General features: G+C 35.9%; 1 long non-coding RNA gene across 1 annotated transcript; it reads left to right on the top strand.

Moving 5' to 3' along the window:
* Positions 1 to 3,926: 3,926 nt before the first annotated feature.
* Positions 3,927 to 11,268, top strand: LOC103105504 (uncharacterized). Its single transcript, XR_008911223.1, has 2 exons — positions 3,927 to 8,598; positions 10,546 to 11,268. It is a non-coding gene; the product is annotated as an uncharacterized LOC103105504 (long non-coding RNA).
* Positions 11,269 to 15,059: the final 3,791 nt, after the last annotated feature.

The raw sequence follows: 15,059 nt of genomic DNA, 5'->3' as shown, positions 1-15,059 counted from the left end.
CATGGATAATCAGTCTGTTCAAAACCCCCACACTTACCACCACCATCCTTGCCAGGAAGCCAAAGACCCTAAGCAGGACTACCCACTGAATTTATCCCCTGTCTACAGGAAGTATGTAATGACAGGAAGTCAGTGGGCTCCCAGGTAATGTAGTTATTTTTTAGGGTACCAGATTTTCAATTATATATTTCTCCCCTGATGATCATTGGAAGACTTGCCTCCCCAGTTGATCATTTAACACAATCAACTACAATAATTTGGGGATATAAAGGGAAAAGAACAAACCAATAATTGCTAGGCACATTAACAAAAAGCCAGTTAGGGGGCAGTCCCCTTCAGCATAAGAGTATACATACAAAAACAAATGCATTCAACCCCACACAGTTCAAGTCACCACATCCCAAAATTCACTCTGGATCTTCTGGTGCAATGTGTCATCTGTGCAGGCATCTTCATAGTGCCTTCTCCAAACAGTTCACTTTCTGTATTCAAAGAGGTAGCATGTTTCTTATCCTAAAATTACTTGCAGCTCCAGAAGAGAGTTTGTTCTTTTGGAGTTTATGGGGGAGGTGTGTGTGTGTGTGTGTGTGTGTGTGTGTGTGTGTGTGAGTGTGTGCGTTTGTGTGTGTGTGTGCGGGCGTGCTCGTGCAAAATTCTCTGGATTGCAATTTACTTATCTATAAGAAGCTTAGATTGGATAGTATTCATATTCCCTTCCATATATTTGTGATCATGTCTTTAGAATGTAACTTGCACAAGCTCACACATTTTTAAGTAGCCAAGCCAGTATACAGACCTTAGGCTACTGATTTTGAATCCAAGGCTCTTATATCACACTGGAAAATCATATATACATTATATACCTATCTGGCTCATGTCAACCTATGAAAATTGGTTTGGATTTTACTCTAACTGGAAAGGTGATATTAAGTAAACACTTTAAAATCTATGAAATTTCACCATTTTTATGCTGACTTGACTTCAACACACTGTGGAAAAAGCAAATTTACTGATCTCTGTGAAAAGGTTAAAAATAAATAGATGAGGTGAAGGGTACAGTGATTAAACTTGAATAATGACCAAGTTTTGTTTGTCCATTTAAAAACAACTATTGATTTTGATCAAATATTCTTCCAAACCTTGGTCCTTGGACTATGTCTAATGAACAATGCATTACTGATGAGATTGCTGATATTTCTCAAGGAAGACATACTGCCTGGGATACAACCAGGTATTTTAGCAGCAAATGCTTTAGAATATCACTGAGAACTAAGTGGAGTCTGTTGAAGAGACTGAGTCTCTATATAAGATAGCAACAGGAAAGATATCCTTAAACCTTTCTAGACTGACTTTTATGAAGGCTGAGTGGGACACCTTGATATTTTTAAACCTTTGAAAATTCATAATTGTTGAGTTGTTTTTCAATTATGATCCTTTTGGGATCTTTTTGATGAAGATACTGCAGTGGTACCTGACACCCAGCTCTCACTTGTGACTCCCAGTAGCTGCTAGCATGCAGCAGTGGCCACACTCCAGGCAATGGCTTCGACAGGCCAGCTAAACTTTTGAGGGTAGCCATCGGGTCGTCGACCCCTGGTGAAACAGGGCTTTGCACACCCAGCATGTGAAGACTGTTTCGGTGGAACAGGCAGAAGAAACCAACAAGAAGGTTCAACGGCTGAGATGGCGATGCAGCAAAGCACTGTGGAGTGCTTAGGGCGTGTTGGAGCACAAAGGACAACATGGCCACCCAATGCAGCTGAGGAGGTCTCCAGGTGTAATGACTTTTTGTGCCACTGGACCCAGGCTTCCAATGCCGAGAGAGTGGGACTGTCTCTGTGCATTGACTTTTCCACTTAAATCTCTTTCACGCACAAGTATCTTTGATTGTCATTCTCGGCTTCCGAGAGACTACTACTACTACTACTGGAGTGGTTTGCCATTTACTTTTTCAAATAAGTAGACAGGCAAACAGAGTTAAGTGACTTGCTCATGATCACACAGCTAGTGTCTGTGGTACAATTTGAACTCAGGGTCTTTCTGACTCTAAGATCTATCTACTGTGCTACTGACCTGCTCCTCTGAAAATTTATATACTCCATAAAATCTTACTCTGATGTCTCATTGTGGTATGGAGAAAATTTCTACTCACCTATTGCAACTCGGCAACTGTTCTGTCACTTGTAGTCTTAGAGACTTGCTTCAGGTGACTAAAAGGTTAAGTGAATGACTTGCTCAGAATCATATAGGCAATATATGTCAGAAGTAGGAGTTGAGATGATTCTAAGATCAATTCTCTGTTCATTGACCTGCTGCTCCTTCCATAACTTTCTCATCACACATTTGGTTGAAAGATTTAGAGAATACAAGAATTCAGTATGCTTATTGCTTATTTATTATTAAAATAGCACTTGATTTAGCAGAGCAAATTCCTACCTTAGAAACTCTTGTCCCAGAAGGTGTGCCATATGCCTCAAAATTATATGAAATTTCTTCAAAGTGATAAAATGAATAATCTTCTTTGATGATTCTCTTACACTAATATGAACTGTGTATAAAACAGGGAGATGTATGTTTGCCAAATATTCACTATAACCATGGAGCCTTGGAGGAGTTGTTCCTTATAGTCCTGATATAGACATTCCCTATGGGTGGTAACAGACAAGAGATCTTTTCATTTGCAAATAACAACAGTTGCATTAAGCACTTGAATCTTATAAAACTTCTTAGATGTAATTTGTGTCTACTTGTTATGATTAAAGTTCTTTGGAGACTGTATCTTAATTCATAATTATTTATTAAATAATAAAATAATTTTAAAAAAGTAGACCAGAGAAAGAAGCCACAAGCTATGTGTGGCTAGCTGCCTTCCCTTCTGAGAGCCTGGAACACACACTTCCTCTCTCTGAATTCCCAGAAAAAAGCCCCCACTTCCTCCTGGTATTCCAATTTGTGATCTTCATGATGTTCCTTTTCCAAGCCTCTGTGATTGGAGCAGTCTTACATCACTCTGAACAAGAGGCAAGTCTTCTAGATACCAAAAGACATAAGAACATTAGAGTAGCTATATAGCATGCATGCTCACTTTCCTCTACAACACTATCTTAAGAGGTTTGTTTATAGATAAACAAAAATCTTTGTCTCTACCTTATTCAGCCAGAACTGGGGGGAAGGAATATTATAGCTTCAATATTAAGATTAAACTTTTTTTTCCTTTAAAATCCAAAGGTTATCTTGGGGTGTCAAAAGGGGGTACTGGCTAGTTTTAATTTTTTCATATTTAAAAGAATTTCACCTAGTCGTCTGTGTAGGGAAATCTAATGGATTTAAAATGCCTATTGTTCATATTATAGTATGCATCTAGAGAAAGCATCTATAGATCTTGCCAGTATATTTGTATCTCTATATCTTAACATAATCTATATATCTTAATATATAGATACATATATACAAAACAGACAAAAAGATATGTATAGACATATATGTGTTAACATATCTGTCTGTCTCTCAGATAGATACTACCAAAGGAAAAATGTGTTAGCCCTAGAATTGGGCAGGAGGAGAATGGCTTAATTACCTTTAGTAAATCACAGTTCTTTTAATGAAACTTAAATTTCTCCATAAAAAAACCTTTCTTAGAAAAAAAGATTGGTGATTAAACAGTTTTGTTACATAATCCATACAATCCAGATGTTCTTAACCTTTTTTTTTTTAATTTCATGGGCTGCTTTGCCATTCCAGTGAAACTTATAAACATTTTATAATAACATTTTCAAATACATAAAATAAAATACTTAGGAATATATAGGAAACCAGTTATATTGAACTATAGTTATCAAAATATTTAAAAAACTGAGTTCATAGACCGCAGTCTAAGAACTTCTGCTGTTTAAAATAAGTATCACTTGGAAGGCAACCCTAAAGCGCATAATGGATATGACTAGGCCAAAGCACAGATACACAAGGAACTGTGGAAGTACTATGACTAGAGAAAAATATCTCCTTTGCCAATAAAAAAATTTCATGACCATAGATATGAGTAGCTCAAAGCACATAGTACATGAAGCTTGGGATATACTCCCAGGTCCAGACAAAAATACCCCCTTTGGCAATGAATTGATTTCAGCACCATGGACAGCCACATTTGCTCCCCTATCCTACAAGTTTTGCTAAATCTCTTCTGTAGCTTTCACATCTGTTTTGTTGTTATGTGTCTTAGCTAATGGGTTGATAACTGTCCTCCCACACTTATCTTTTCTACTACACCCATGATATAATAGAAAGATAATTCCTCAGGCTTTTTTCTGTTAAAGTGATACTTTGCTTGGGTGCAAAAGAAGGAAGGACAATGGAATCACAGAATTTGAGGTCGAAAATATCTTAGTGCTTTAGTGACTATCCTGTCCTACTCAGGCCCTAAAGAAATTCCCATGATAATCATATCATCTTAGAGTTGCAAAGGACCTCAGAGGACACTGAGTGCAAATGATAGTGTTTTGCAAACTTTAAAGTGTTACATAAATGTTATCTGTCCAGTATTCAATGGGAATACAGATTTGTTAGGATTAAGTGTTGTTAATCCTTCAATTATCCAGATACAACCTCTTAAAAGAACTGAACAACAGGATTTAGCAAATACTTTACCTTCACCTCCTCTTCAGTTTCTTGTGCAGAGACCTCTGCCCCCTCTTGGACCAGTTTCTGTGGAGAAGTTTTTGGCACATAAAATGCAAAATGGACAGAGATCTACATTTATTCCTTTGTCTGTCTTGAACACTTCAGCAATTACATCTTCAGCAGTTACATCCAATTCAGCAAATTTACTTATTTCCACACCTGAGAGTGAGCGCACTGAGAAGCTCAAAAAATCTTTAAAAGTGAAAACCCGATCAGGGCGGATTTCACGGCCACCAAAATATAAAGCTAAAGATTACAAGTTCATTAAAACTCAGGATTTAGCTGATGGGCACCAGTCAGATTCTGATGACTATTCAGAACTTAATGTGGAAGAGGAAGATGACAAGAGAATCTCCTAGAATACCTCTGGTAATGGGACGATCTCCCAAAGTATCACATTCCATTTTTGGACAGCTATAATTGATTTTCCTCCTTTTGTGCTGCCAAACTCTCTTCTTGAACACGAATCACTTCTACAATATCTTTAGTAAATAGCCATCTGAGTCTTAGATAGAAAGTTTATCATGAAAAGTGATCAAGGATTTCCATAGTATTTTTCCTCACTCAAAGCAGGCAAAGCCCACAGAGAAAAACAAAAATCTGGAATACTTGTTATTTTACTTTCTTTTTTTCCACTTCATTCCCTAATTGATTATGATAATTTGATAGGATAGCTAAGGAAGGTGACAATTACTGGAGATAGAAACTATTTCCATGAATGGAAAAAATATGTATGTCACATTCATGATTTGCTGATTTTATTTTCAGTTTGAGTTTTATGTAGTTAATATCCCAGGACACAAAAGTGAACAACATATCACCACCTCTGACAAGTCTCTTTAGAAGAAGGGAAGAGTGAGGATATTTTTTTTTCTTAGAGAAGCAGGAAAAAATTCACTTAAATGAAAGTCATGTGATCTGGATTGAATTCTGTCTGTTATTTGTGTATGTGATTTTTGCAAAGTAATTTAAAGTTTTTAAATCACAGTATCTTCATGAATAAAAAAGGAAAAATATTCATTCTCCCTAACTCCATGAGTTGATTTGAAGACAAATTGACATAATGTGCATATAGCTATAAATTACTATATAAACTTCTATCTTTTGTGAAGAAATGATGAAATAGGATGGATTTAATCACAGCACCACAGAGTTGAGGGCACCTCCAGGGTCACGGAGTCCAATCTGTTCCAGAATAGGAGTCCCCATTAGAGACCTCCCTTTAGGTCAACTCATTAATTACTACTTTTAGTATAACACCTCTTCAGTTTTTCCAAAGGTCACTGCCAGTAGTCAAACAATCACATATACTTTTGTATATGTGTATGTATGTGTGTATATAGTTTGATTTTTATGATTATCTTAAGATATAGTTCATTCATGCTTGGTTACTTGATCTTATTGAGGGAAGTTCGCTGCTTCCTTACCATATCCCAATTTATTGATCTAAGAGACAGACAGGTTGTATAGTGGAGAGATCACTGGATGTCAAGTCAGGAAGATGTGAGTTCAAATGTGACTTATTATATTTACTAGCTGTGTGTTACTCAGCAAGTTATTTAACTACTAATTGCTTAAAGTTTGCCATTTGTAAAATTCATATAATAATAACATCTAATCCTAGGATCTTTGAGAGAATCAAATGTGAAAATATTTGTTATGTCCTTTAAAAAAAAAAACCCTTACCTTCCATCTTGGAATCAATACTGTATATTTCTTCCAAGGAAGAAGAGTGGTAAGGGCCAGGCAATGGGGGTTAAGTGACTTGCCCAGGGTCACACAGTTGGGAAGTGTCTGAGGTCAGATGTGAACCAAGGACCTCCCATCTCTAGGCCTGGCTCTCAATCCACTGAGCTACCCAGTTGCCCCCTGTACAGTCCTTTTTAAACCTCAAAGCACTACATAAATCTTGTCTGATAGTATTATCTTATATTTCCTGTATCTGTTAAAACATGTTTATTTTATCCTCTACTTAGAAATCATTTGATTATCAATATAAAGAGTAATCAAATAAGAATTGGGTATTTCTTCCATCTCTCCATGGTCTGTTATCATTATCCAATCCATCCTGTGAAGCAACCTTTCATTTCTTTGAGATTCCTTTTGTTTCATAATTTAATGATAAAATCAAACATTTTGTTCTCCTAAACTTTAATTAATCTTTGGTTACTTAAGTTGATCACAACAGTTCTTCTAAAATGATGCCATGCTTTCCTATTCATTAATTGTGCTTGCTTTCTTCCATCTTCTTTACATTTCATTAAATAATATTCAAGTTGGTTAATGAATTTCCCGTGTTCCCATTCAGTTAATTCTATTTAGATAACTCATCATTTTTCATTCTCCTTGGAATCTTTGTGTTTGTGATGTTGGTTAAGACATTCTAGAGTAGACCAGTTTTGAACTGTATCTTGAAGAAAATATTTTTAAAATCACCAATTTCATACTTTATTTTAGCATGTTAAGTTTTTTTTTTCTCAGTAGTTTCCCAAAGAGTGATGAAGATAGGAAGTATCACCTGTCTTAACTAAAAGCTGACAGGAATAGCATAATGAATAATCTTTACTCCATGTTACATGGTTGAGATGTTATAAAACTGACATTAAGAAAGCTTTCATAGGTGTTTAGAATAAACCTTCATGATAAAAACTCATCATTGGACTCTTACTTATGACTCCTCTCATTGTCCTTCTTGAGTTTTAATTATAATGCATAGATTTTTGATTTTTCTCCTTTAATATATAGGTTTCAAGTTGTCATAAATTCTCCCTTTTAGGTAACCACAGCATTCTGTAGTGCTCACAAAATGAACCCTCTCACATGTTGAGGTAACCTGGCTGAGAATCTCAAGCTCCTCATTGGTATGAGGACATAATCAACAATTAATATCCACTCTCTTGCCCTCAGAGATGCTGGATTTCCTAAGGATAATTGATAAAATTTGTTACCAAAGTGATAAGGAGAGTGCTGGTGCCATCCTGAGTTCAACTCATATTTTAAAATTATCCCCAAATGGTAATGAGCTACCTTGATAAATAGTGGGTTCCTACTCATTAGAAGTATTCATTAAGAGTTTGGAATAGGAGTGTCAAAATGTGTAGCCCACTGCTGCATTGTGGCCCAGAATGCTCTAGCATATAGTCTAAACAGGATTAAATTGTAATTGAGAAATATTTAAAAAAATAAATAAAAATTATAATAGAACAAAGAACATGTTAATATGTGGCTTTCTAAGTAAATACATGATTAGCAGGGATCCTTTTGCATGGTACAAGTGCCCCCATTTCTATTTGAGTTTGATACCACTCATTTAGTGTGCTGTAATAGGGATCCTTTATGGTTAAGAGTTGGAAGAGATGACTGCTGAGGTTCTTTCTGACTTTATAATACTGTGACTCCCTTGTGAATTTGCAGAGAACTTGAGTCTCTGAAACCATCAAAACAAGAAGCTTTGATAAGTATTAAATATGCTTGAGAGAAGGAAAATCAAATTGTATTCTTCCAAGGCCTCACCATAGAATAAGCTTTTGCACCGGAGTTTGCCAAGGTTTAACACTGGAGGTGGAGCAAGGAAGGGCAAATGCCATTACATATGGAAAAGAAAAGGATTTGATGGATGGTGAAGGTCCATTTAGCAAGTCAAGAAAAATGTGCCATTGCCCTGTTTTACCTGAGCAGAGCACAAGGAAATAGCACGTAAGTGATGCATGGCATTTAATGAGTCAGGACTGAAAACTTTAATTAGCTTGTAGGCTTTTTATTATTATTATTTTTTGTTCATTATAGTTTCTCCTCAGTCTCTATGGATGTTCTGCATTTTCATCATCAAATGACTGGCTGGCTATTTTTGTCAAACAAGAAGCCTGAAACGATCAAGTCTGAGAGCTGAGACTGTCTGCCCATTCTGTCAACAGGATGAAAGTGAGTCTCAGGCCTTTTTAATTACAAGGATAACATGTTCGCTCATCTAATAATGAAGATGGTTAGCAATTTTAAATTTTAATAATCAATTACTGAAAGTAATTCTCCATTAAACCACAAGAGAGCCATTAAATCTCAAAAGATGGAACATGCTGTATGTAACACTAGCAAAATTTCTATTTTTAAATATCATTAGGGAATATCTGATTGTTTCATTCCTCTGCATTTCTTTTACCTTTTTCCTCATGCAGACCATCTCATTTTCAGCAGGAAGACAGCACATGATCTCATAAATAATAAAAGAAAACCCTTGCAAGACTTGATCCAGGGGTGTGAAATATGTGCTAAGAATGTAATTTATTTCAGTCTGGCATATTTTGACTGAATAATAAGGAAGGTGACTAATTAATATTATACTATGCTGTGGGCAAGGCAGAGCAGTGGGCTAATCCACTCTCCTTTCACCTCTGGAGACCTGCATTCAAACATTATTGATGTCACTGTTGCTGAACCAGGTTTTGGTGGGGTGTGGGACTCCAGTGCCTTCCTGGTAGTACAGATCCTGGCCCAGGCTTTAAAACCAGGCTTTATATTTGCTTAGTCTATGTGGCAGTTTCTGCTGGGGAGAGAGTAAGGGAGGGACAAGGCATTACCCACTGCAACTGGGGCAGTTTGACAGAGTTTTGTAAGGAAGAGAAACTATTTCACAGGCATCGGCTATTCCTTGCCCTGGTCCAACTGAGCTAGCTCACTTTCATCCATTTTCAACATTAGCCAAGAGGTGAAATGAAAAAGGAAAAGAAATGGGAGGAGGAGAATGGTAGTGGAATGAGAACCTTCAAATAATGGAACACCTGGGATCAAAATTATTTAGGTTCCAGTACAAAGCAACTGATTCCACTTCCATGGTATCTAAAGCTCAAAGAATCAAGGGGGCACTGGGCTTCATTCCTAAGACAGTCTGAATGCCTTTCAGACCATAGGAATGCTGCTTTGATTCTAGCCAGTAGCACAGTATAGTACACCAACTGCCATCTTGTCTGTGGGTGGCACTCTCTCAAATGCCGTGAACAACATTCGTTGTAAAGGAGGTTTCTGTCATCTCTCGTGGTTTTTTTTTTCCTGATGGAGAACTTGCCTATGCTTCTGAACTCCACTGACCTTTTCAGTGGGCAGCACTGTGCCATCCCTAAGAATAGGTTGCACAGATGCTATGATAAGCCATGGGTTAAAAGAAAAGGAGATTCTTGTAGACTTCTAATTAAAAGACAATTCATTCAGAGCAAGTTTGTAATTTCTGTATATCTCAGACTCCTTGTGAGTCCTCCCATCCTCTGCATTTTGGCTATATTGCTGATCATAAGCCCATCTCTTTTAAGAGTCCAGTCAAGGGAAAATGAAGGAAATTAATCTAAATGGACTCAAATGTCCCCTTTGTTGGCCTATCTGAGGAATGATTTAGCAATGAAGGAGAGATATTATTGGTTAAAAATATTTCAACACTCCAATGAATTCCTGATTCTACCAGTGTTGGTTGTCTCTCCAAAAAATGTAGATTGTAACCTATCAATGCGTGATCATCCTGTTCAAATATCATATGTTCTCTTCCATAAATTCACCAAAGATGATCTGCCTGATATGCTGGAGTTTTCCTTGTAATCTCTATAATGTAGTACAATGTCTGTCCTGTCCATCAATCACCTCTGCTTTAACAATGTGAAGTGCAGTTAAAAACTTCTATATGTGTTTTTTTCCCCATTAGAATGTGAACTCCTTGAGAACAGGTACTGTGTTCCTTTTCCATCTGTATCCCCAGTGCCATGCACAGTCCTTTATATATAGCAAACAATAAATAAATATAATTTTATTTATTCCTTATACTATTTTGTTTCTAACCCTTTACTAACTGTTCATATATCTACCATGCATTTTTCTTTTTTCCCTTAGGTTATTTTCAACTTTAATTCTTTGAAACTGCAGTTCCATGATTTGAAGCTATACAGTGTCATCAAAAATGGTTTTGGTAAAGATATAATAAGGAAAAAGACTTGTACAAAAATATTTATAGCTGCACTCCTTGTGGTGGCAAAAAATTGGAAAAATGAGGGGATGCCCTTCAATTGGGGAATGGCTGAACAAATTGTGGTATATGTTGGTGATGGAATACTATTGTGCTAAAAGGAATAATAAACTGGAGGCATTCCATGGGGACTGGAACAACCTCCAGGAAGTGATACAGAATGAGAGGAGCAAAACCAGGAGAACATTATACCCAGAGACTGATACACTGTGGCACAATCAAATATAATAGACTTCTCTATTAGCAGCAATGCAATGATTCAGGAAAATTCTGAGGGACTTATGAGAAAGAATGCTATCCACACCCAGAGAAAGAACTGTGGAAGTAGAAACACAGAAGAAACACAATTGCTTGATCACATGGTTTGATGGGGATATGATTGGGGATATAGACTCTAAATGATCACCCTAGTACAAATATTAATAATATGGAAATAGATCTTGATCAATGACACATGTAAAACCCAGTGGAACTGCTCATTGGCTCTGGGAGGGGGATGGTGTGAGGGGAAAGAAAGAACATGTATCATGTAGCCATGGAAAAATATTCTAAATTAATTAATTAAATAAATGAATTTTAATAAAACCATAAACATCAAAAATGGTTTTGGTAGACCTTTAATTTAATGAAAAGTTCAAAGATAATAATTAGTTTGAGAATTATTTATGAATTTCAACTGATCTTGTTATTCTTCTCTTCCACTGGTAGATGATTAAGATTTGCATTTAAAGAAGAGGGAGGTTATTTTGCAGTAATCTTTATAAAGTAGTCATTAAGCAGTCAATGAAATGGGTTCATTATTCTAAAAATCATTTTTTAACAATAAACTGGGAGTTACAGTGGAATTCTCATGAGACATTTTAGTCCTTTTAACTGTTTTGTTGTATTCTTCTGTACTTTGACCCCTTCCCTTTTCCTGTAAATAAATCAAGACCATCAAGAAATTAAGGAATAGGAATTATTTATTTTAAATCTGTTTTAAAGAATTTATTTTATTTATTCATTTATTTTACAAACCCTTACCTTCCTTCTTGGAGTCAATACTGTGTATTGGCTTCAAGGCAGAAGAGTGGTAAGGGCTAGGCAATGGGGGTCAAGTGACTTGCCCAGGGTCACACAGCTAGGAAGTGTCTGAGGCCAGATTTGAACCTAAGACCTCCAGTCTCTAGGCCTGGCTCTCAATCCACTGAGCTACCCAGCTACCCCCAAGAATTTATTTTAAAATGATTTATTTGTAAATCATGGACACAATTTAGGTTGTTAATAAAAGCTGTTCACTTTGATACAAGTATGCTTTTCCTATAATTGTACTGTTAGTACAATGTATGGAGGAAATAGTGTCCCTATTGTAATCTTTTTCCTACTCTTATCAATCTTCCACCCAGCTGACAGTCATTTACCTAAATTGCAGTTCTGATCACATCACTTCCCTATTTAAAAAACACACGTGGCTTCCCATTATCTCTAGGATCAATTGCAAAATCTTCTATTTGGCATTTAAATGTCTTTACAGCTTTATCCTTCTTATAGTCTAGCCATACTGCTTATTGGCTATTCCCTACTCACCACCTCATTTCTAATCTCTATACCTTTCCAGTGGCTGGAACAGATTTCCTTTTCACTTCTACTCTTTACAATCCTTGGTTTCCTTCAAAGTTTACTTCAAGCACTACAATGAACACGAACACTTCTCCATTCCCCATTTCCAATACATTATGGTATGCCGATATAATTCCTCATGGTTTCCTCATTAGCTTTAACTTTCCAAAGAAACTACTTCTCCCTGGCTACCATTGTCCAAAATGTGCTACTCTCCCCTTGTCAGAATGTGAACTTCTTGAGGGCAGGTAGCATTTTTGCTCTGTATTTCTATCTCCAACTTTTAGAACAGTTATTGCTACAAAGGCTACAGAAGAATGGACTTATGATTTCATCGATATTAGGAATTCTTGATGAAGAAAAACTCTTTATCAATATAGATCAACAAGTACTCTGAAACTTATAGTCTTAAAGAATTGTCTACAACGCTCAGAGTTTAAGTGACTTGCTCAAAGTGGCATAGACAGTATGTGTCAGAGGCCCTGGTCCAAACTGATGTCTTCCTGGCTTCAGAGCCAATAGTTTTATCCATTTGACCAACCATGACACTGCTCTTGGCACATAGTAAGCATTTAATAAATTCTTTTTTCACCATTCATTAATTTATCTACCTATCATTAATTCATTTATCAATTAAAATTATCAATCTTTCAGTAAAATATAGGATTTAACTTTTCTGTGGCTTTACTCACCACCTCTAAGACTTCTTGGGCCAAAAAGATCCTTCTCTGATCACCTTTTTATGTATTATGTCCTTCATTAGACTGCAAGCTCCAAAAAGAAAGAGATTGCTTTGTTTTCGATATTATTAGTGCTTAGTATAATGCTTGAAATATTTTAAGTGAATTTTTCACTCATTCATCCTTCCATTCAACTCTTCTCTGAGAGAATAATTCCTGACTGCTCTGCACGCAGAAAAGGGGAAAGGCACTGGCAAGTTTTTCTTTCCTTCTCTTCATGGATTTGTTTCTTTTTAAAGAGGGAAAAGTCATCCTTGGAATTGTCAAAAGAGGACTTATCCCATAAGCAAGAGAAAAAAGTCAGAAAAGAAAGTCTAAAGGGAATATTTGTTTGCTTGGTGAGTGTACTCAAAAATAAGGAAGAGCCGTAGTCAGAAATGTAATCAAAGATTCAGGAGAGGACCAAAAGAAGAAGCTGTTGGTAAGCTTTCCAGAAGACATCTGAATGGGGAAAAAAGTAGTTATGGGTTGATTTAAGAAGAGAGAACATATAGTCCAATTCTTCCATTTAACATGAAAAAACTGAGGTTACAGAGGACTTTGGTGAAGGGCAAAAATCTTGATTCCTTACTCTTAGTCAAGTGCTTTTTTCCACTAGGGAGAGTTATGTCTACAACTGGGTTGGGGGGATGTTTTGCAGCCAGTGTTTTTACAATAGCATAATATTAAATGCCTTCAAACTAATTGTACATACTATGATGGATAAAATCTGAAATAACTGAGGAAACAAGTTATGAACTTCTGAGCATACTGAATTATTAAGCAATACATAAGTTACCTAAAAAATCAGTAACAGGTCTCCCTAGCTTACACTGAACCCCAAATATAGGAGGAAACATTTTTAGACATTAAAATAAAATAATAAATAGCATATAAATGGAAATATATTATATATTCTGATTTTACTTGGAGAAAAGATTGATAAATGGTAAAAAGATATAAACAAGTAATTTTCAGAGGAAATCAGAGCTATTAATAGTCACATAAAACATTTTCATGACTAATAATTAAAGAAATGTAAATTAAAATAACTTTAAAATACCACGTTAAACCCATCAGATTGCCTAATATGATAGAAAAGGAAAATGACAAATGCTGGAGGGGAAATGCAAAAATAGTCACACTAATGCATTGTTTGTGGGGTTGTGAACTAGCCCAACTCTTATAGAGAACAATTTGTAACTATGCACAAAAGATTATAACAAAGGAAAGAAGAAAAGCAAATTAACAATATCATAGATGAAAAGAGGGACCTCACCTCCAATGAAGAGGAAATTAAGGCAATCATTAAAAACTACTTTGCCCAATTATATGACAATAAATATACCAATCTAGGCGATATGAATGAATATTTACAAAAATATAAATTGCCTAGACTAACAGAAGAAGACTTGGGGTAAGGGACCTCAGCAAAACAGTCTATGACAAACCTAAAGACCCTAGCTTTTGGGACAAAAATCCACTATTTGATAAAAATTGCTGGGAAAATTGGAAAACAGTGTGGGAGAGAGTAGGCTTGAATCAACATCTCACACCCTACCCTAAGATAAACTCAGAATGGGTGAATGACCTGAACATAAAGAAGGAAACTATAAGTAAATTAGATGAACACAAAATAGTATACATGTCTGATCTTTGGGAAGGGGAAGATTTCAAAACTAAACAAGACTTAGAACGAGTCACAAAATGTAAAATAAATAATTTTAATTTGATGTAGTCAAAATTTTAAATTAGATTGACCAGCACTTTGTCTGTTTTGTTTGTTTTTTCAAAGTACCAGCTTCTAGTATTACTCATTAGTACAATAGTTCTATCACTTTCGATTTTATTAATTTCTCCCTTAATTTTTAGGATCTCTAATTTGGTTTTCTTCTGGGAGGTTATAATTTGTTCACTTTCAAGTTTTTTTATTTGCATGTCCAATTCATTGATCTCTGCCCTCCCTAATTTGTAATTATATGTACTCATGGATATGAATTTTCCTCTGAGTACTGCTTTGGCTTCACCCCATAAGATTTGAAAGGATGTCTCACTATTGTCAT

The sequence above is a fragment of the Monodelphis domestica genome, chromosome 4 (assembly GCF_027887165.1).
Source record: "Monodelphis domestica isolate mMonDom1 chromosome 4, mMonDom1.pri, whole genome shotgun sequence".
NCBI classification, from domain to species: domain Eukaryota; kingdom Metazoa; phylum Chordata; class Mammalia; order Didelphimorphia; family Didelphidae; genus Monodelphis; species Monodelphis domestica.
This window is presented reverse-complemented; position numbering and strand designations above follow the sequence as displayed.